This window comes from Platichthys flesus, chromosome 7, assembly GCF_949316205.1.
Source record: "Platichthys flesus chromosome 7, fPlaFle2.1, whole genome shotgun sequence".
NCBI lineage: Eukaryota > Metazoa > Chordata > Actinopteri > Pleuronectiformes > Pleuronectidae > Platichthys > Platichthys flesus.
Genome location: NC_084951.1, coordinates 3,208,371 through 3,229,890, shown reverse-complemented (window position 1 = coordinate 3,229,890; position 21,520 = coordinate 3,208,371). Strand labels below are relative to the sequence as shown.

Sequence of the window (21,520 nt, the reverse complement as noted above, 5' to 3'; positions counted from 1 at the left end):
CAAAGCAACCATGCTATTGATGATGGTGGCGATTCACATGTATAAATAAGGTATTGTGGGTCGAGTTAATCGCTTACGGCCATACCACCCTGAACACGCCCGATCTCGTCCGATCTCGGAAGCTAAGCAGGGTCGGGCCTGGTTAGTACTTGAATGGGAGACCGCCTGGGAATACCAGGTGCTGTAAGCTTTTAACAATTTTCTTTGCAACCAGCAGAGGGGACTGTTGCTGCTGCTTTAAAGGAGAAGCACCTTTGAAAGAGCACGAAAGACTCAGCATAAAAAAAAACCAGGCTATGGAACACACACACATCATCACTGAAGGAAAAGAGTGAACATTTAAATGACTTTTGATAGTCGAAACACTACTTTATTCATGCACTAGTAACCTATCACTCTCAAAATGTCCTATTTGGAGAGAAGGATGAAAGAGCGGGGAGTTTACTCACCATCAAGGAAGAAACAGTATATGAAACCCTCACAGTCTTACTGATGGAAATTGTCATGATTTTGTTTCTTGCAATAATATGATAAAATTGCACCTTCAGATTCTTTTCATTTAAGATAAACAACAACAAAAGATGAGTTTCAATGGACACAAAATAAAAGGAAAGTGTTGGTTATGGTTATGATTCTCTGTATTGCCATCAGAGCTTGGTGTTGCTCCTGCTTCAGAGGAGACACATTTTTGAATGAGCAGGAAAGACTGGCAATCAAAGCAAGAAAGGATATTCAGTCGGAGATCATCATAGGTGGAGGATGAGATTGAACATTCAAATGACATTTGATATTCGAAACATTACTATATTCATGTCAAATTAACATATCACCCTAAAAATGTCATATTTGGAGAGCAGGGTGAAAGAGCAGGGAGAAATTACTCACCATGAAGGAAGAAACAGTATATGAAACCCTGACATTATTACTGAAGGACATTATTAAATTATTGTAGTGATTTTTTTCTTGCTATATTATGAGAAAATTGCACCTTGAGTGTCTTTTCCTTAACATTATATAACAATAAAAAACAAGTTTGGATGGTCACAAAGCAACCATGCTATTGATGATGGTGGCGATTCACATGTATAAATAAGGTATTGTGGGTCGAGTTAATCGCTTACGGCCATACCACCCTGAACACGCCCGATCTCGTCCGATCTCGGAAGCTAAGCAGGGTCGGGCCTGGTTAGTACTTGGATGGGAGACCGCCTGGGAATACCAGGTGCTGTAAGCTTTTAACAATTTTCTTTGCAACCAGCAGAGGGGACTGTTGCTGCTGCTTTAAAGGAGAAGCACCTTTGAAAGAGCACGAAAGACTCAGCATCAAAGAAAACCAGGCTATGGAACACACACACATCATCACTGAAGGAAAAGAGTGAACATTTAAATGACTTTTGATAGTCGAAACACTACTTTATTCATGCACTAGTAACCTATCACTCTCAAAATGTCCTATTTGGAGAGAAGGATGAAAGAGCGGGGAGTTTACTCACCATCAAGGAAGAAACAGTATATGAAACCCTCACAGTCTTACTGATGGAAATTGTCATGATTTTGTTTCTTGCAATAATATGATAAAATTGCACCTTCAGATTCTTTTCATTTAACATAAACAACAACAAAAGATGAGTTTCAATGGACACAAAATAAAAGGAAAGTGTTGGTTATGGTTATGATTCTCTGTATTGCCATCAGAGCTTGGTGTTGCTCCTGCTTCAGAGGAGATACATTTTTGAATGAGCAGGAAAGACTGGCAATCAAAGCAAGAAAGGATATTCAGTCGGAGATCATCATAGGTGGAGGATGAGATTGAACATTCAAATGACATTTGATATTCGAAACACTACTATATTCATGTCAAATTAACATATCACCCTAAAAATGTCATATTTGGAGAGCAGGGTGAAAGAGCAGGGAGAAATTACTCACCATGAAGGAAGAAACAGTATATGAAACCCTGACATTATTACTGAAGGACATTATTAAATTATTGTAGTGATTTTTTTCTTGCTATATTATGAGAAAATTGCACCTTGAGTGTCTTTTCCTTAACATTATATAACAATAAAAAACAAGTTTGGATGGTCACAAAGCAACCATGCTATTGATGATGGTGGCGATTCACATGTATAAATAAGGTATTGTGGGTCGAGTTAATCGCTTACGGCCATACCACCCTGAACACGCCCGATCTCGTCCGATCTCGGAAGCTAAGCAGGGTCGGGCCTGGTTAGTACTTGGATGGGAGACCGCCTGGGAATACCAGGTGCTGTAAGCTTTTAACAATTTTCTTTGCAACCAGCAGAGGGGACTGTTGCTGCTGCTTTAAAGGAGAAGCACCTTTGAAAGAGCACGAAAGACTCAGCATCAAAGAAAACCAGGCTATGGAACACACACACATCATCACTGAAGGAAAAGAGTGAACATTTAAATGACTTTTGATAGTCGAAACACTACTTTATTCATGCACTAGTAACCTATCACTCTCAAAATGTCCTATTTGGAGAGAAGGATGAAAGAGCGGGGAGTTTACTCACCATCAAGGAAGAAACAGTATATGAAACCCTCACAGTCTTACTGATGGAAATTGTCATGATTTTGTTTCTTGCAATAATATGATAAAATTGCACCTTCAGATTCTTTTCATTTAAGATAAACAACAACAAAAGATGAGTTTCAATGGACACAAAATAAAAGGAAAGTGTTGGTTATGGTTATGATTCTCTGTATTGCCATCAGAGCTTGGTGTTGCTCCTGCTTCAGAGGAGACACATTTTTGAATGAGCAGGAAAGACTGGCAATCAAAGCAAGAAAGGATATTCAGTCGGAGATCATCATAGGTGGAGGATGAGATTGAACATTCAAATGACATTTGATATTCGAAACACTACTATATTCATGTCAAATTAACATATCACCCTAAAAATGTCATATTTGGAGAGCAGGGTGAAAGAGCAGGGAGAAATTACTCACCATGAAGGAAGAAACAGTATATGAAACCCTGACATTTTTACTGAAGGACATTATTAAATTATTGTAGTGATTTTTTTCTTGCTATATTATGAGAAAATTGCACCTTGAGTGTCTTTTCCTTAACATTATATAACAATAAAAAACAAGTTTGGATGGTCACAAAGCAACCATGCTATTGATGATGGTGGCGATTCACATGTATAAATAAGGTATTGTGGGTCGAGTTAATCGCTTACGGCCATACCACCCTGAACACGCCCGATCTCGTCCGATCTCGGAAGCTAAGCAGGGTTGGGCCTGGTTAGTACTTGGATGGGAGACCGCCTGGGAATACCAGGTGCTGTAAGCTTTTAACAATTTTCTTTGCAACCAGCAGAGGGGACTGTTGCTGCTGCTTTAAAGGAGAAGCACCTTTGAAAGAGCACGAAAGACTCAGCATCAAAGAAAACCAGGCTATGGAACACACACACATCATCACTGAAGGAAAAGAGTGAACATTTAAATGACTTTTGATAGTCGAAACACTACTTTATTCATGCACTAGTAACCTATCACTCTCAAAATGTCCTATTTGGAGAGAAGGATGAAAGAGCGGGGAGTTTACTCACCATCAAGGAAGAAACAGTATATGAAACCCTCACAGTCTTACTGATGGAAATTGTCATGATTTTGTTTCTTGCAATAATATGATAAAATTGCACCTTCAGATTCTTTTCATTTAAGATAAACAACAACAAAAGATGAGTTTCAATGGACACAAAATAAAAGGAAAGTGTTGGTTATGGTTATGATTCTCTGTATTGCCATCAGAGCTTGGTGTTGCTCCTGCTTCAGAGGAGACACATTTTTGAATGAGCAGGAAAGACTGGCAATCAAAGCAAGAAAGGATATTCAGTCGTAGATCATCAAAGGTGGAGGATGACATTGAACATTCAAATGACATTTGATATTCGAAACACTACTATATTCATGTCAAATTAACATATCACCCTAAAAATGTCATATTTGGAGAGCAGGGTGAAAGAGCAGGGAGAAATTACTCACCATGAAGGAAGAAACAGTATATGAAACCCTGACATTATTACTGAAGGACATTATTAAATTATTGTAGTGATTTTTTTCTTGCTATATTATGAGAAAATTGCACCTTGAGTGTCTTTTCCTTAACATTATATAACAATAAAAAACAAGTTTGGATGGTCACAAAGCAACCATGCTATTGATGATGGTGGCGATTCACATGTATAAATAAGGTATTGTGGGTCGAGTTAATCGCTTACGGCCATACCACCCTGAACACGCCCGATCTCGTCCGATCTCGGAAGCTAAGCAGGGTCGGGCCTGGTTAGTACTTGGATGGGAGACAGCCTGGGAATACCAGGTGCTGTAAGCTTTTAACAATTTTCTTTGCAACCAGCAGAGGGGACTGTTGCTGCTGCTTTAAAGGAGAAGCACCTTTGAAAGAGCACGAAAGACTCAGCATCAAAGAAAACCAGGCTATGGAACACACACACATCATCACTGAAGGAAAAGAGTGAACATTTAAATGACTTTTGATAGTCGAAACACTACTTTATTCATGCACTAGTAACCTATCACTCTCAAAATGTCCTATTTGGAGAGAAGGATGAAAGAGCGGGGAGTTTACTCACCATCAAGGAAGAAACAGTATATGAAACCCTCACAGTCTTACTGATGGAAATTGTCATGATTTTGTTTCTTGCAATAATATGATAAAATTGCACCTTCAGATTCTTTTCATTTAAGATAAACAACAACAAAAGATGAGTTTCAATGGACACAAAATAAAAGGAAAGTGTTGGTTATGGTTATGATTCTCTGTATTGCCATCAGAGCTTGGTGTTGCTCCTGCTTCAGAGGAGACACATTTTTGAATGAGCAGGAAAGACTGGCAATCAAAGCAAGAAAGGATATTCAGTCGGAGATCATCATAGGTGGAGGATGAGATTGAACATTCAAATGACATTTGATATTCGAAACACTACTATATTCATGTCAAATTAACATATCACCCTAAAAATGTCATATTTGGAGAGCAGGGTGAAAGAGCAGGGAGAAATTACTCACCATGAAGGAAGAAACAGTATATGAAACCCTGACATTATTACTGAAGGACATTATTAAATTATTGTAGTGATTTTTTTCTTGCTATATTATGAGAAAATTGCACCTTGAGTGTCTTTTCCTTAACATTATATAACAATAAAAAACAAGTTTGGATGGTCACAAAGCAACCATGCTATTGATGATGGTGGCGATTCACATGTATAAATAAGGTATTGTGGGTCGAGTTAATCGCTTACGGCCATACCACCCTGAACACGCCCGATCTCGTCCGATCTCGGAAGCTAAGCAGGGTCGGGCCTGGTTAGTACTTGGATGGGAGACCGCCTGGGAATACCAGGTGCTGTAAGCTTTTAACAATTTTCTTTGCAACCAGCAGAGGGGACTGTTGCTGCTGCTTTAAAGGAGAAGCACCTTTGAAAGAGCACGAAAGACTCAGCATCAAAGAAAACCAGGCTATGGAACACACACACATCATCACTGAAGGAAAAGAGTGAACATTTAAATGACTTTTGATAGTCGAAACACTACTTTATTCATGCACTAGTAACCTATCACTCTCAAAATGTCCTATTTGGAGAGAAGGATGAAAGAGCGGGGAGTTTACTCACCATCAAGGAAGAAACAGTATATGAAACCCTCACAGTCTTACTGATGGAAATTGTCATGATTTTGTTTCTTGCAATAATATGATAAAATTGCACCTTCAGATTCTTTTCATTTAACATAATCAACAACAAAAGATGAGTTTCAATGGACACAAAATAAAAGGAAAGTGTTGGTTATGGTTATGATTCTCTGTATTGCCATCAGAGCTTGGTGTTGCTCCTGCTTCAGAGGAGACACATTTTTGAATGAGCAGGAAAGACTGGCAATCAAAGCAAGAAAGGATATTCAGTCGTAGATCATCAAAGGTGGAGGATGACATTGAACATTCAAATGACATTTGATATTCGAAACACTACTATATTCATGTCAAATTAACATATCACCCTAAAAATGTCATATTTGGAGAGCAGGGTGAAAGAGCAGGGAGAAATTACTCACCATGAAGGAAGAAACAGTATATGAAACCCTGACATTATTACTGAAGGACATTATTAAATTATTGTAGTGATTTTTTTCTTGCTATATTATGAGAAAATTGCACCTTGAGTGTCTTTTCCTTAACATTATATAACAATAAAAAACAAGTTTGGATGGTCACAAAGCAACCATGCTATTGATGATGGTGGCGATTCACATGTATAAATAAGGTATTGTGGGTCGAGTTAATCGCTTACGGCCATACCACCCTGAACACGCCCGATCTCGTCCGATCTCGGAAGCTAAGCAGGGTCGGGCCTGGTTAGTACTTGGATGGGAGACAGCCTGGGAATACCAGGTGCTGTAAGCTTTTAACAATTTTCTTTGCAACCAGCAGAGGGGACTGTTGCTGCTGCTTTAAAGGAGAAGCACCTTTGAAAGAGCACGAAAGACTCAGCATCAAAGAAAACCAGGCTATGGAACACACACACATCATCACTGAAGGAAAAGAGTGAACATTTAAATGACTTTTGATAGTCGAAACACTACTTTATTCATGCACTAGTAACCTATCACTCTCAAAATGTCCTATTTGGAGAGAAGGATGAAAGAGCGGGGAGTTTACTCACCATCAAGGAAGAAACAGTATATGAAATCCTCACAGTCTTACTGATGGAAATTGTCATGATTTTGTTTCTTGCAATAATATGATAAAATTGCACCTTCAGATTCTTTTCATTTAACATAAACAACAACAAAAGATGAGTTTCAATGGACACAAAATAAAAGGAAAGTGTTGGTTATGGTTATGATTCTCTGTATTGCCATCAGAGCTTGGTGTTGCTCCTGCTTCAGAGGAGACACATTTTTGAATGAGCAGGAAAGAATGGCAATCAAAGCAAGAAAGGATATTCAGTCGGAGATCATCATAGGTGGAGGATGAGATTGAACATTCAAATGACATTTGATATTCGAAACACTACTATATTCATGTCAAATTAACATATCACCCTAAAAATGTCATATTTGGAGAGCAGGGTGAAAGAGCAGGGAGAAATTACTCACCATGAAGGAAGAAACAGTATATGAAACCCTGACATTATTACTGAAGGACATTATTAAATTATTGTAGTGATTTTTTTCTTGCTATATTATGAGAAAATTGCACCTTGAGTGTCTTTTCCTTAACATTATATAACAATAAAAAACAAGTTTGGATGGTCACAAAGCAACCATGCTATTGATGATGGTGGCGATTCACATGTATAAATAAGGTATTGTGGGTCGAGTTAATCGCTTACGGCCATACCACCCTGAACACGCCCGATCTCGTCCGATCTCGGAAGCTAAGCAGGGTCGGGCCTGGTTAGTACTTGGATGGGAGACCGCCTGGGAATACCAGGTGCTGTAAGCTTTTAACAATTTTCTTTGCAACCAGCAGAGGGGACTGTTGCTGCTGCTTTAAAGGAGAAGCACCTTTGAAAGAGCACGGTTCACATGTATAAATAAGGTATTGTGGGTCGAGTTAATCGCTTACGGCCATACCACCCTGAACACGCCCGATCTCGTCCGATCTCGGAAGCTAAGCAGGGTCGGGCCTGGTTAGTACTTGGATGGGAGACCGCCTGGGAATACCAGGTGCTGTAAGCTTTTAACAATTTTCTTTGCAACCAGCAGAGGGGACTGTTGCTGCTGCTTTAAAGGAGAAGCACCTTTGAAAGAGCACGAAAGACTCAGCATCAAAGAAAACCAGGCTATGGAACACACACACATCATCACTGAAGGAAAAGAGTGAACATTTAAATGACTTTTGATAGTCGAAACACTACTTTATTCATTCACTAGTAACCTATCACTCTCAAAATGTCCTATTTGGAGAGAAGGATGAAAGAGCGGGGAGTTTACTCACCATCAAGGAAGAAACAGTATATGAAACCCTCACAGTCTTACTGATGGAAATTGTCATGATTTTGTTTCTTGCAATAATATGATAAAATTGCACCTTCAGATTCTTTTCATTTAAGATAAACAACAACAAAAGATGAGTTTCAATGGACACAAAATAAAAGGAAAGTGTTGGTTATGGTTATGATTCTCTGTATTGCCATCAGAGCTTGGTGTTGCTCCTGCTTCAGAGGAGACACATTTTTGAATGAGCAGGAAAGACTGGCAATCAAAGCAAGAAAGGATATTCAGTCGGAGATCATCATAGGTGGAGGATGAGATTGAACATTCAAATGACATTTGATATTCGAAACACTACTATATTCATGTCAAATTAACATATCACCCTAAAAATGTCATATTTGGAGAGAAGGGTGAAAGAGCAGGGAGAAATTACTCACCATGAAGGAAGAAACAGTATATGAAACCCTGACATTATTACTGAAGGACATTATTAAATTATTGTAGTGATTTTTTTCTTGCTATATTATGAGAAAATTGCACCTTGAGTGTCTTTTCCTTAACATTATATAACAATAAAAAACAAGTTCGGATGGTCACAAAGCAACCATGCTATTGATGATGGTGGCGATTCACATGTATAAATAAGGTATTGTGGGTCGAGTTAATCGCTTACGGCCATACCACCCTGAACACGCCCGATCTCGTCCGATCTCGGAAGCTAAGCAGGGTCGGGCCTGGTTAGTACTTGGATGGGAGACCGCCTGGGAATACCAGGTGCTGTAAGCTTTTAACAATTTTCTTTGCAACCAGCAGAGGGGACTGTTGCTGCTGCTTTAAAGGAGAAGCACCTTTGAAAGAGCACGAAAGACTCAGCATCAAAGAAAACCAGGCTATGGAACACACACACATCATCACTGAAGGAAAAGAGTGAACATTTAAATGACTTTTGATAGTCGAAACACTACTTTATTCATGCACTAGTAACCTATCACTCTCAAAATGTCCTATTTGGAGAGAAGGATGAAAGAGCGGGGAGTTTACTCACCATCAAGGAAGAAACAGTATATGAAACCCTCACAGTCTTACTGATGGAAATTGTCATGATTTTGTTTCTTGCAATAATATGATAAAATTGCACCTTCAGATTCTTTTCATTTAACATAAACAACAACAAAAGATGAGTTTCAATGGACACAAAATAAAAGGAAAGTGTTGGTTATGGTTATGATTCTCTGTATTGCCATCAGAGCTTGGTGTTGCTCCTGCTTCAGAGGAGACACATTTTTGAATGAGCAGGAAAGACTGGCAATCAAAGCAAGAAAGGATATTCAGTCGGAGATCATCATAGGTGGAGGATGAGATTGAACATTCAAATGACATTTGATATTCGAAACACTACTATATTCATGTCAAATTAACATATCACCCTAAAAATGTCATATTTGGAGAGCAGGGTGAAAGAGCAGGGAGAAATTACTCACCATGAAGGAAGAAACAGCATATGCAACCCTGACATTATTACTGAAGGACATTATTAAATTATTGTAGTGATTTTTTTCTTGCTATATTATGAGAAAATTGCACCTTGAGTGTCTTTTCCTTAACATTATATAACAATAAAAAACAAGTTTGGATGGTCACAAAGCAACCATGCTATTGATGATGGTGGCGATTCACATGTATAAATAAGGTATTGTGGGTCGAGTTAATCGCTTACGGCCATACCACCCTGAACACGCCCGATCTCGTCCGATCTCGGAAGCTAAGCAGGGTCGGGCCTGGTTAGTACTTGGATGGGAGACCGCCTGGGAATACCAGGTGCTGTAAGCTTTTAACAATTTTCTTTGCAACCAGCAGAGGGGACTGTTGCTGCTGCTTTAAAGGAGAAGCACCTTTGAAAGAGCACGAAAGACTCAGCATCAAAGAAAACCAGGCTATGGAACACACACACATCATCACTGAAGGAAAAGAGTGAACATTTAAATGACTTTTGATAGTCGAAACACTACTTTATTCATGCACTAGTAACCTATCACTCTCAAAATGTCCTATTTGGAGAGAAGGATGAAAGAGCGGGGAGTTTACTCACCATCAAGGAAGAAAAAGTATATGAAACCCTCACAGTCTTACTGATGGAAATTGTCATGATTTTGTTTCTTGCAATAATATGATAAAATTGCACCTTCAGATTCTTTTCATTTAACATAAACAACAACAAAAGATGAGTTTCAATGGACACAAAATAAAAGGAAAGTGTTGGTTATGGTTATGATTCTCTGTATTGCCATCAGAGCTTGGTGTTGCTCCTGCTTCAGAGGAGACACATTTTTGAATGAGCAGGAAAGACTGGCAATCAAAGCAAGAAAGGATATTCAGTCGGAGATCATCATAGGTGGAGGATGAGATTGAACATTCAAATGACATTTGATATTCGAAACACTACTATATTCATGTCAAATTAACATATCACCCTAAAAATGTCATATTTGGAGAGCAGGGTGAAAGAGCAGGGAGAAATTACTCACCATGAAGGAAGAAACAGTATGTGCAACCCTGACATTATTACTGAAGGACATTATTAAATTATTGTAGTGATTTTTTTCTTGCTATATTATGAGAAAATTGCACCTTGAGTGTCTTTTCCTTAACATTATATAACAATAAAAAACAAGTTTGGATGGTCACAAAGCAACCATGCTATTGATGATGGTGGCGATTCACATGTATAAATAAGGTATTGTGGGTCGAGTTAATCGCTTACGGCCATACCACCCTGAACACGCCCGATCTCGTCCGATCTCGGAAGCTAAGCAGGGTCGGGCCTGGTTAGTACTTGGATGGGAGACCGCCTGGGAATACCAGGTGCTGTAAGCTTTTAACAATTTTCTTTGCAACCAGCAGAGGGGACTGTTGCTGCTGCTTTAAAGGAGAAGCACCTTTGAAAGAGCACGAAAGACTCAGCATCAAAGAAAACCAGGCTATGGAACACACACACATCATCACTGAAGGAAAAGAGTGAACATTTAAATGACTTTTGATAGTCGAAACACTACTTTATTCATGCACTAGTAACCTATCACTCTCAAAATGTCCTATTTGGAGAGAATGATGAAAGAGCGGGGAGTTTACTCACCATCAAGGAAGAAACAGTATATGAAACCCTCACAGTCTTACTGATGGAAATTGTCATGATTTTGTTTCTTGCAATAATATGATAAAATTGCACCTTCAGATTCTTTTCATTTAAGATAAACAACAACAAAAGATGAGTTTCAATGGACACAAAATAAAAGGAAAGTGTTGGTTATGGTTATGATTCTCTGTATTGCCATCAGAGCTTGGTGTTGCTCCTGCTTCAGAGGAGACACATTTTTGAATGAGCAGGAAAGACTGGCAAACAAAGCAAGAAAGGATATTCAGTCGGAGATCATCATAGGTGGAGGATGAGATTGAACATTCAAATGACATTTGATATTCGAAACACTACTATATTCATGTCAAATTAACATATCACCCTAAAAATGTCATATTTGGAGAGCAGGGTGAAAGAGCAGGGAGAAATTACTCACCATGAAGGAAGAAACAGTATATGAAACCCTGACATTATTACTGAAGGACATTATTAAATTATTGTAGTGATTTTTTTCTTGCTATATTATGAGAAAATTGCACCTTGAGTGTCTTTTCCTTAACATTATATAACAATAAAAAACAAGTTTGGATGGTCACAAAGCAACCATGCTATTGATGATGGTGGCGATTCACATGTATAAATAAGGTATTGTGGGTCGAGTTAATCGCTTACGGCCATACCACCCTGAACACGCCCGATCTCGTCCGATCTCGGAAGCTAAGCAGGGTCGGGCCTGGTTAGTACTTGGATGGGAGACCGCCTGGGAATACCAGGTGCTGTAAGCTTTTAACAATTTTCTTTGCAACCAGCAGAGGGGACTGTTGCTGCTGCTTTAAAGGAGAAGCACCTTTGAAAGAGCACGAAAGACTCAGCATCAAAGAAAACCAGGCTATGGAACACACACACATCATCACTGAAGGAAAAGAGTGAACATTTAAATGACTTTTGATAGTCGAAACACTACTTTATTCATGCACTAGTAACCTATCACTCTCAAAATGTCCTATTTGGAGAGAAGGATGAAAGAGCGGGGAGTTTACTCACCATCAAGGAAGAAACAGTATATGAAACCCTCACAGTCTTACTGATGGAAATTGTCATGATTTTGTTTCTTGCAATAATATGATAAAATTGCACCTTCAGATTCTTTTCATTTAACATAAACAACAACAAAAGATTAGTTTCAATGGACACAAAATAAAAGGAAAGTGTTGGTTATGGTTATGATTCTCTCTATTGCCATCAGAGCTTGGTGTTGCTCCTGCTTCAGAGGAGACACATTTTTGAATGAGCAGGAAAGACTGGCAATCAAAGCAAGAAAGGATATTCAGTCGGAGATCATCATAGGTGGAGGATGAGATTGAACATTCAAATGACATTTGATATTCGAAACACTACTATATTCATGTCAAATTAACATATCACCCTAAAAATGTCATATTTGGAGAGCAGGGTGAAAGAGCAGGGAGAAATTACTCACCATGAAGGAAGAAACAGTATATGAAACCCTGACATTATTACTGAAGGACATTATTAAATTATTGTAGTGATTTTTTTCTTGCTATATTATGAGAAAATTGCACCTTGAGTGTCTTTTCCTTAACATTATATAACAATAAAAAACAAGTTTGGATGGTCACAAAGCAACCATGCTATTGATGATGGTGGCGATTCACATGTATAAATAAGGTATTGTGGGTCGAGTTAATCGCTTACGGCCATACCACCCTGAACACGCCCGATCTCGTCCGATCTCGGAAGCTAAGCAGGGTCGGGCCTGGTTAGTACTTGGATGGGAGACCGCCTGGGAATACCAGGTGCTGTAAGCTTTTAACAATTTTCTTTGCAACCAGCAGAGGGGACTGTTGCTGCTGCTTTAAAGGAGAAGCACCTTTGAAAGAGCACGAAAGACTCAGCATCAAAGAAAACCAGGCTATGGAACACACACACATCATCACTGAAGGAAAAGAGTGAACATTTAAATGACTTTTGATAGTCGAAACACTACTTTATTCATGCACTAGTAACCTATCACTCTCAAAATGTCCTATTTGGAGAGAAGGATGAAAGAGCGGGGAGTTTACTCACCATCAAGGAAGAAACAGTATATGAAACCCTCACAGTCTTACTGATGGAAATTGTCATGATTTTGTTTCTTGCAATAATATGATAAAATTGCACATTCAGATTCTTTTCATTTAACATAATCAACAACAAAAGATGAGTTTCAATGGACACAAAATAAAAGGAAAGTGTTGGTTATGGTTATGATTCTCTGTATTGCCATCAGAGCTTGGTGTTGCTCCTGCTTCAGAGGAGACACATTTTTGAATGAGCAGGAAAGACTGGCAATCAAAGCAAGAAAGGATATTCAGTCGTAGATCATCAAAGGTGGAGGATGACATTGAACATTCAAATGACATTTGATATTCGAAACACTACTATATTCATGTCAAATTAACATATCACCCTAAAAATGTCATATTTGGAGAGCAGGGTGAAAGAGCAGGGAGAAATTACTCACCATGAAGGAAGAAACAGTATATGAAACCCTGACATTATTACTGAAGGACATTATTAAATTATTGTAGTGATTTTTTTCTTGCTATATTATGAGAAAATTGCACCTTGAGTGTCTTTTCCTTAACATTATATAACAATAAAAAACAAGTTTGGATGGTCACAAAGCAACCATGCTATTGATGATGGTGGCGATTCACATGTATAAATAAGGTATTGTGGGTCGAGTTAATCGCTTACGGCCATACCACCCTGAACACGCCCGATCTCGTCCGATCTCGGAAGCTAAGCAGGGTCGGGCCTGGTTAGTACTTGGATGGGAGACAGCCTGGGAATACCAGGTGCTGTAAGCTTTTAACAATTTTCTTTGCAACCAGCAGAGGGGACTGTTGCTGCTGCTTTAAAGGAGAAGCACCTTTGAAAGAGCACGAAAGACTCAGCATCAAAGAAAACCAGGCTATGGAACACACACACATCATCACTGAAGGAAAAGAGTGAACATTTAAATGACTTTTGATAGTCGAAACACTACTTTATTCATGCACTAGTAACCTATCACTCTCAAAATGTCCTATTTGGAGAGAAGGATGAAAGAGCGGGGAGTTTACTCACCATCAAGGAAGAAACAGTATATGAAATCCTCACAGTCTTACTGATGGAAATTGTCATGATTTTGTTTCTTGCAATAATATGATAAAATTGCACCTTCAGATTCTTTTCATTTAACATAAACAACAACAAAAGATGAGTTTCAATGGACACAAAATAAAAGGAAAGTGTTGGTTATGGTTATGATTCTCTGTATTGCCATCAGAGCTTGGTGTTGCTCCTGCTTCAGAGGAGACACATTTTTGAATGAGCAGGAAAGAATGGCAATCAAAGCAAGAAAGGATATTCAGTCGGAGATCATCATAGGTGGAGGATGAGATTGAACATTCAAATGACATTTGATATTCGAAACACTACTATATTCATGTCAAATTAACATATCACCCTAAAAATGTCATATTTGGAGAGCAGGGTGAAAGAGCAGGGAGAAATTACTCACCATGAAGGAAGAAACAGTATATGAAACCCTGACATTATTACTGAAGGACATTATTAAATTATTGTAGTGATTTTTTTCTTGCTATATTATGAGAAAATTGCACCTTGAGTGTCTTTTCCTTAACATTATATAACAATAAAAAACAAGTTTGGATGGTCACAAAGCAACCATGCTATTGATGATGGTGGCGATTCACATGTATAAATAAGGTATTGTGGGTCGAGTTAATCGCTTACGGCCATACCACCCTGAACACGCCCGATCTCGTCCGATCTCGGAAGCTAAGCAGGGTCGGGCCTGGTTAGTACTTGGATGGGAGACCGCCTGGGAATACCAGGTGCTGTAAGCTTTTAACAATTTTCTTTGCAACCAGCAGAGGGGACTGTTGCTGCTGCTTTAAAGGAGAAGCACCTTTGAAAGAGCACGGTTCACATGTATAAATAAGGTATTGTGGGTCGAGTTAATCGCTTACGGCCATACCACCCTGAACACGCCCGATCTCGTCCGATCTCGGAAGCTAAGCAGGGTCGGGCCTGGTTAGTACTTGGATGGGAGACCGCCTGGGAATACCAGGTGCTGTAAGCTTTTAACAATTTTCTTTGCAACCAGCAGAGGGGACTGTTGCTGCTGCTTTAAAGGAGAAGCACCTTTGAAAGAGCACGAAAGACTCAGCATCAAAGAAAACCAGGCTATGGAACACACACACATCATCACTGAAGGAAAAGAGTGAACATTTAAATGACTTTTGATAGTCGAAACACTACTTTATTCATTCACTAGTAACCTATCACTCTCAAAATGTCCTATTTGGAGAGAAGGATGAAAGAGCGGGGAGTTTACTCACCATCAAGGAAGAAACAGTATATGAAACCCTCACAGTCTTACTGATGGAAATTGTCATGATTTTGTTTCTTGCAATAATATGATAAAATTGCACCTTCAGATTCTTTTCATTTAAGATAAACAACAACAAAAGATGAGTTTCAATGGACACAAAATAAAAGGAAAGTGTTGGTTATGGTTATGATTCTCTGTATTGCCATCAGAGCTTGGTGTTGCTCCTGCTTCAGAGGAGACACATTTTTGAATGAGCAGGAAAGACTGGCAATCAAAGCAAGAAAGGATATTCAGTCGGAGATCATCATAGGTGGAGGATGAGATTGAACATTCAAATGACATTTGATATTCGAAACACTACTATATTCATGTCAAATTAACATATCACCCTAAAAATGTCATATTTGGAGAGAAGGGTGAAAGAGCAGGGAGAAATTACTCACCATGAAGGAAGAAACAGTATATGAAACCCTGACATTATTACTGAAGGACATTATTAAATTATTGTAGTGATTTTTTTCTTGCTATATTATGAGAAAATTGCACCTTGAGTGTCTTTTCCTTAACATTATATAACAATAAAAAACAAGTTCGGATGGTCACAAAGCAACCATGCTATTGATGATGGTGGCGATTCACATGTATAAATAAGGTATTGTGGGTCGAGTTAATCGCTTACGGCCATACCACCCTGAACACGCCCGATCTCGTCCGATCTCGGAAGCTAAGCAGGGTCGGGCCTGGTTAGTACTTGGATGGGAGACCGCCTGGGAATACCAGGTGCTGTAAGCTTTTAACAATTTTCTTTGCAACCAGCAGAGGGGACTGTTGCTGCTGCTTTAAAGGAGAAGCACCTTTGAAAGAGCACGAAAGACTCAGCATCAAAGAAAACCAGGCTATGGAACACACACACATCATCACTGAAGGAAAAGAGTGAACATTTAAATGACTTTTGATAGTCGAAACACTACTTTATTCATGCACTAGTAACCTATCACTCTCAAAATGTCCTATTTGGAGAGAAGGATGAAAGAGCGGGGAGTTTACTCACCATCAAGGAAGAAACAGTATATGAAACCCTCACAGTCTTACTGATGGAAATTGTCATGATTTTGTTTCTTGCAATAATATGATAAAATTGCACCTTCAGATTCTTTTCATTTAACATAAACAACAACAAAAGATGAGTTTCAATGGACACAAAATAAAAGGAAAGTGTTGGTTATGGTTATGATTCTCTGTATTGCCATCAGAGCTTGGTGTTGCTCCTGCTTCAGAGGAGACACATTTTTGAATGAGCAGGAAAGACTGGCAATCAAAGCAAGAAAGGATATTCAGTCGGAGATCATCATAGGTGGAGGATGAGATTGAACATTCAAATGACATTTGATATTCGAAACACTACTATATTCATGTCAAATTAACATATCACCCTAAAAATGTCATATTTGGAGAGCAGGGTGAAAGAGCAGGGAGAAATTACTCACCATGAAGGAAGAAACAGCATATGCAACCCTGACATTATTACTGAAGGACATTATTAAATTATTGTAGTGATTTTTTTCTTGCTATATTATGAGAAAATTGCACCTTGAGTGTCTTTTCCTTAACATTATATAACAATAAAAAACAAGTTTGGATGGTCACAAAGCAACCATGCTATTGATGATGGTGGCGATTCACATGTATAAATAAGGTATTGTGGGTCGAGTTAATCGCTTACGGCCATACCACCCTGAACACGCCCGATCTCGTCCGATCTCGGAAGCTAAGCAGGGTCGGGCCTGGTTAGTACTTGGATGGGAGACCGCCTGGGAATACCAGGTGCTGTAAGCTTTTAACAATTTTCTTTGCAACCAGCAGAGGGGACTGTTGCTGCTGCTTTAAAGGAGAAGCACCTTTGAAAGAGCACGAAAGACTCAGCATCAAAGAAAACCAGGCTATGGAACACACACACATCATCACTGAAGGAAAAGAGTGAACATTTAAATGACTTTTGATAGTCGAAACACTACTTTATTCATGCACTAGTAACCTATCACTCTCAAAATGTCCTATTTGGAGAGAAGGATGAAAGAGCGGGGAGTTTACTCACCATCAAGGAAGAAAAAGTATATGAAACCCTCACAGTCTTACTGATGGAAATTGTCATGATTTTGTTTCTTGCAATAATATGATAAAATTGCACCTTCAGATTCTTTTCATTTAACATAAACAACAACAAAAGATGAGTTTCAATGGACACAAAATAAAAGGAAAGTGTTGGTTATGGTTATGATTCTCTGTATTGCCATCAGAGCTTGGTGTTGCTCCTGCTTCAGAGGAGACACATTTTTGAATGAGCAGGAAAGACTGGCAATCAAAGCAAGAAAGGATATTCAGTCGGAGATCATCATAGGTGGAGGATGAGATTGAACATTCAAATGACATTTGATATTCGAAACACTACTATATTCATGTCAAATTAACATATCACCCTAAAAATGTCATATTTGGAGAGCAGGGTGAAAGAGCAGGGAGAAATTACTCACCATGAAGGAAGAAACAGTATGTGCAACCCTGACATTATTACTGAAGGACATTATTAAATTATTGTAGTGATTTTTTTCTTGCTATATTATGAGAAAATTGCACCTTGAGTGTCTTTTCCTTAACATTATATAACAATAAAAAACAAGTTTGGATGGTCACAAAGCAACCATGCTATTGATGATGGTGGCGATTCACATGTATAAATAAGGTATTGTGGGTCGAGTTAATCGCTTACGGCCATACCACCCTGAACACGCCCGATCTCGTCCGATCTCGGAAGCTAAGCAGGGTCGGGCCTGGTTAGTACTTGGATGGGAGACCGCCTGGGAATACCAGGTGCTGTAAGCTTTTAACAATTTTCTTTGCAACCAGCAGAGGGGACTGTTGCTGCTGCTTTAAAGGAGAAGCACCTTTGAAAGAGCACGAAAGACTCAGCATCAAAGAAAACCAGGCTATGGAACACACACACATCATCACTGAAGGAAAAGAGTGAACATTTAAATGACTTTTGATAGTCGAAACACTACTTTATTCATGCACTAGTAACCTATCACTCTCAAAATGTCCTATTTGGAGAGAATGATGAAAGAGCGGGGAGTTTACTCACCATCAAGGAAGAAACAGTATATGAAACCCTCACAGTCTTACTGATGGAAATTGTCATGATTTTGTTTCTTGCAATAATATGATAAAATTGCACCTTCAGATTCTTTTCATTTAAGATAAACAACAACAAAAGATGAGTTTCAATGGACACAAAATAAAAGGAAAGTGTTGGTTATGGTTATGATTCTCTGTATTGCCATCAGAGCTTGGTGTTGCTCCTGCTTCAGAGGAGACACATTTTTGAATGAGCAGGAAAGACTGGCAAACAAAGCAAGAAAGGATATTCAGTCGGAGATCATCATAGGTGGAGGATGAGATTGAACATTCAAATGACATTTGATATTCGAAACACTACTATATTCATGTCAAATTAACATATCACCCTAAAAATGTCATATTTGGAGAGCAGGGTGAAAGAGCAGGGAGAAATTACTCACCATGAAGGAAGAAACAGTATATGAAACCCTGACATTATTACTGAAGGACATTATTAAATTATTGTAGTGATTTTTTTCTTGCTATATTATGAGAAAATTGCACCTTGAGTGTCTTTTCCTTAACATTATATAACAATAAAAAACAAGTTTGGATGGTCACAAAGCAACCATGCTATTGATGATGGTGGCGATTCACATGTATAAATAAGGTATTGTGGGTCGAGTTAATCGCTTACGGCCATACCACCCTGAACACGCCCGATCTCGTCCGATCTCGGAAGCTAAGCAGGGTCGGGCCTGGTTAGTACTTGGATGGGAGACCGCCTGGGAATACCAGGTGCTGTAAGCTTTTAACAATTTTCTTTGCAACCAGCAGAGGGGACTGTTGCTGCTGCTTTAAAGGAGAAGCACCTTTGAAAGAGCACGAAAGACTCAGCATCAAAGAAAACCAGGCTATGGAACACACACACATCATCACTGAAGGAAAAGAGTGAACATTTAAATGACTTTTGATAGTCGAAACACTACTTTATTCATGCACTAGTAACCTATCACTCTCAAAATGTCCTATTTGGAGAGAAGGATGAAAGAGCGGGGAGTTTACTCACCATCAAGGAAGAAACAGTATATGAAACCCTCACAGTCTTACTGATGGAAATTGTCATGATTTTGTTTCTTGCAATAATATGATAAAATTGCACCTTCAGATTCTTTTCATTTAACATAAACAACAACAAAAGATTAGTTTCAATGGACACAAAATAAAAGGAAAGTGTTGGTTATGGTTATGATTCTCTCTATTGCCATCAGAGCTTGGTGTTGCTCCTGCTTCAGAGGAGACACATTTTTGAATGAGCAGGAAAGACTGGCAATCAAAGCAAGAAAGGATATTCAGTCGGAGATCATCATAGGTGGAGGATGAGATTGAACATTCAAATGACATTTGATATTCGAAACACTACTATATTCATGTCAAATTAACATATCACCCTAAAAATGTCATATTTGGAGAGCAGGGTGAAAGAGCAGGGAGAAATTACTCACCATGAAGGAAGAAACAGTATATGAAACCCTGACATTATTACTGAAGGACATTATTAAATTATTGTAGTGATTTTTTTCTTGCTATATTATGAGAAAATTGCACCTTGAGTGTCTTTTCCTTAACATTATATAACAATAAAAAACAAGTTTGGATGGTCACAAAGCAACCATGCTATTGATGATGGTGGCGATTCACATGTATAAATAAGGTATTGTGGGTCGAGTTAATCGCTTACGGCCATACCACCCTGAACACGCCCGATCTCGTCCGATCTCGGAAGCTAAGCAGGGTCGGGCCTGGTTAGTACTTGGATGGGAGACCGCCTGGGAATACCAGGTGCTGTAAGCTTTTAACAATTTTCTTTGCAACCAGCAGAGGGGACTGTTGCTGCTGCTTTAAAGGAGAAGCACCTTTGAAAGAGCACGAAAGACTCAGCATCAAAGAAAACCAGGCTATGGAACACACACACATCATCACTGAAGGAAAAGAGTGAACATTTAAATGACTTTTGATAGTCGAAACACTACTTTATTCATGCACTAGTAACCTATCACTCTCAAAATGTCCTATTTGGAGAGAAGGATGAAAGAGCGGGGAGTTTACTCACCATCAAGGAAGAAACAGTATATGAAACCCTCACAGTCTTACTGATGGAAATTGTCATGATTTTGTTTCTTGCAATAATATGATAAAATTGCACCTTCAGATTCTTTTCATTTAAGATAAACAACAACAAAAGATGAGTTTCAATGGACACAAAATAAAAGGAAAGTGTTGGTTATGGTTATGATTCTCTGTATTGCCATCAGAGCTTGGTGTTGCTCCTGCTTCAGAGGAGACACATTTTTGAATGAGCAGGAAAGACTGGCAATCAAAGCAAGAAAGGATATTCAGTCGGAGATCATCATAGGTGGAGGATGAGATTGAACATTCAAATGACATTTGATATTCGAAACACTACTATATTCATGTCAAATTAACATATCACCCTAAAAATGTCATATTTGGAGAGCAGGGTGAAAGAGCAGGGAGAAATTACTCACCATGAAGGAAGAAACAGTATATGAAACCCTGACATTATTACTGAAGGACATTATTAAATTATTGTAGTGATTTTTTTCTTGCTATATTATGAGAAAATTGCACCTTGAGTGTCTTTTCCTTAACATTATATAACAATAAAAAACAAGTTTGGATGGTCACAAAGCAACCATGCTATTGATGATGGTGGCGATTCACATGTATAAATAAGGTATTGTGGGTCGTGTTAATCGCTTACGGCCATACCACCCAGAACATGCCCGATCTCGTCCGATCTCGGAAGCTAAGCAGGGTCGGGCCTGGTTAGTACTTGGATGGGAGACCGCCTG

At 38.8% G+C, this 21,520-nt stretch overlaps 23 non-coding genes across 23 annotated transcripts in view; all 23 read left to right on the top strand.

Moving 5' to 3' along the window:
- Nucleotides 1-71: 71 nt before the first annotated feature.
- LOC133957674 (5S ribosomal RNA) lies at nt 72-190 on the top strand. Its single transcript, XR_009921452.1, has one exon. It is a non-coding gene; the product is annotated as a 5S ribosomal RNA (ribosomal RNA).
- A 925-nt stretch (nt 191-1,115) lies between these two features.
- LOC133957513 (5S ribosomal RNA) lies at nt 1,116-1,234 on the top strand. The gene has a single exon (XR_009921301.1). It is a non-coding gene; the product is annotated as a 5S ribosomal RNA (ribosomal RNA).
- A 925-nt stretch (nt 1,235-2,159) lies between these two features.
- LOC133957512 (5S ribosomal RNA) lies at nt 2,160-2,278 on the top strand. The gene has a single exon (XR_009921300.1). It is a non-coding gene; the product is annotated as a 5S ribosomal RNA (ribosomal RNA).
- Nucleotides 2,279-3,203: 925 nt separating this feature from the next.
- Nucleotides 3,204-3,322, top strand: LOC133957774 (5S ribosomal RNA). Its single transcript, XR_009921547.1, has one exon. It is a non-coding gene; the product is annotated as a 5S ribosomal RNA (ribosomal RNA).
- A 925-nt stretch (nt 3,323-4,247) lies between these two features.
- LOC133957797 (5S ribosomal RNA) lies at nt 4,248-4,366 on the top strand. The gene has a single exon (XR_009921568.1). It is a non-coding gene; the product is annotated as a 5S ribosomal RNA (ribosomal RNA).
- A 925-nt stretch (nt 4,367-5,291) lies between these two features.
- Nucleotides 5,292-5,410, top strand: LOC133957510 (5S ribosomal RNA). Its single transcript, XR_009921299.1, has one exon. It is a non-coding gene; the product is annotated as a 5S ribosomal RNA (ribosomal RNA).
- Nucleotides 5,411-6,335: 925 nt separating this feature from the next.
- Nucleotides 6,336-6,454, top strand: LOC133957796 (5S ribosomal RNA). The gene has a single exon (XR_009921567.1). It is a non-coding gene; the product is annotated as a 5S ribosomal RNA (ribosomal RNA).
- Nucleotides 6,455-7,379: 925 nt separating this feature from the next.
- LOC133957509 (5S ribosomal RNA) lies at nt 7,380-7,498 on the top strand. Its single transcript, XR_009921298.1, has one exon. It is a non-coding gene; the product is annotated as a 5S ribosomal RNA (ribosomal RNA).
- A 117-nt stretch (nt 7,499-7,615) lies between these two features.
- LOC133957507 (5S ribosomal RNA) lies at nt 7,616-7,734 on the top strand. Its single transcript, XR_009921296.1, has one exon. It is a non-coding gene; the product is annotated as a 5S ribosomal RNA (ribosomal RNA).
- A 925-nt stretch (nt 7,735-8,659) lies between these two features.
- Nucleotides 8,660-8,778, top strand: LOC133957506 (5S ribosomal RNA). Its single transcript, XR_009921295.1, has one exon. It is a non-coding gene; the product is annotated as a 5S ribosomal RNA (ribosomal RNA).
- A 925-nt stretch (nt 8,779-9,703) lies between these two features.
- On the top strand, nt 9,704-9,822 carry LOC133957505 (5S ribosomal RNA). The gene has a single exon (XR_009921294.1). It is a non-coding gene; the product is annotated as a 5S ribosomal RNA (ribosomal RNA).
- Nucleotides 9,823-10,747: 925 nt separating this feature from the next.
- Nucleotides 10,748-10,866, top strand: LOC133957504 (5S ribosomal RNA). The gene has a single exon (XR_009921293.1). It is a non-coding gene; the product is annotated as a 5S ribosomal RNA (ribosomal RNA).
- Nucleotides 10,867-11,791: 925 nt separating this feature from the next.
- LOC133957503 (5S ribosomal RNA) lies at nt 11,792-11,910 on the top strand. The gene has a single exon (XR_009921292.1). It is a non-coding gene; the product is annotated as a 5S ribosomal RNA (ribosomal RNA).
- A 925-nt stretch (nt 11,911-12,835) lies between these two features.
- Nucleotides 12,836-12,954, top strand: LOC133957502 (5S ribosomal RNA). The gene has a single exon (XR_009921291.1). It is a non-coding gene; the product is annotated as a 5S ribosomal RNA (ribosomal RNA).
- A 925-nt stretch (nt 12,955-13,879) lies between these two features.
- Nucleotides 13,880-13,998, top strand: LOC133957795 (5S ribosomal RNA). The gene has a single exon (XR_009921566.1). It is a non-coding gene; the product is annotated as a 5S ribosomal RNA (ribosomal RNA).
- Nucleotides 13,999-14,923: 925 nt separating this feature from the next.
- LOC133957501 (5S ribosomal RNA) lies at nt 14,924-15,042 on the top strand. Its single transcript, XR_009921290.1, has one exon. It is a non-coding gene; the product is annotated as a 5S ribosomal RNA (ribosomal RNA).
- A 117-nt stretch (nt 15,043-15,159) lies between these two features.
- Nucleotides 15,160-15,278, top strand: LOC133957500 (5S ribosomal RNA). Its single transcript, XR_009921289.1, has one exon. It is a non-coding gene; the product is annotated as a 5S ribosomal RNA (ribosomal RNA).
- A 925-nt stretch (nt 15,279-16,203) lies between these two features.
- On the top strand, nt 16,204-16,322 carry LOC133957499 (5S ribosomal RNA). Its single transcript, XR_009921288.1, has one exon. It is a non-coding gene; the product is annotated as a 5S ribosomal RNA (ribosomal RNA).
- A 925-nt stretch (nt 16,323-17,247) lies between these two features.
- On the top strand, nt 17,248-17,366 carry LOC133957498 (5S ribosomal RNA). Its single transcript, XR_009921287.1, has one exon. It is a non-coding gene; the product is annotated as a 5S ribosomal RNA (ribosomal RNA).
- A 925-nt stretch (nt 17,367-18,291) lies between these two features.
- Nucleotides 18,292-18,410, top strand: LOC133957496 (5S ribosomal RNA). The gene has a single exon (XR_009921285.1). It is a non-coding gene; the product is annotated as a 5S ribosomal RNA (ribosomal RNA).
- A 925-nt stretch (nt 18,411-19,335) lies between these two features.
- Nucleotides 19,336-19,454, top strand: LOC133957495 (5S ribosomal RNA). Its single transcript, XR_009921284.1, has one exon. It is a non-coding gene; the product is annotated as a 5S ribosomal RNA (ribosomal RNA).
- A 925-nt stretch (nt 19,455-20,379) lies between these two features.
- LOC133957494 (5S ribosomal RNA) lies at nt 20,380-20,498 on the top strand. The gene has a single exon (XR_009921283.1). It is a non-coding gene; the product is annotated as a 5S ribosomal RNA (ribosomal RNA).
- A 925-nt stretch (nt 20,499-21,423) lies between these two features.
- Nucleotides 21,424-21,520, top strand: part of LOC133957781 (5S ribosomal RNA) — a 119-nt gene continuing 22 nt past the window's right edge. Inside the window, exon 1 of the ribosomal RNA XR_009921554.1 lies at nt 21,424-21,520. This exon is cut by the window's right edge and continues 22 nt beyond it. This is a non-coding gene — a ribosomal RNA (5S ribosomal RNA).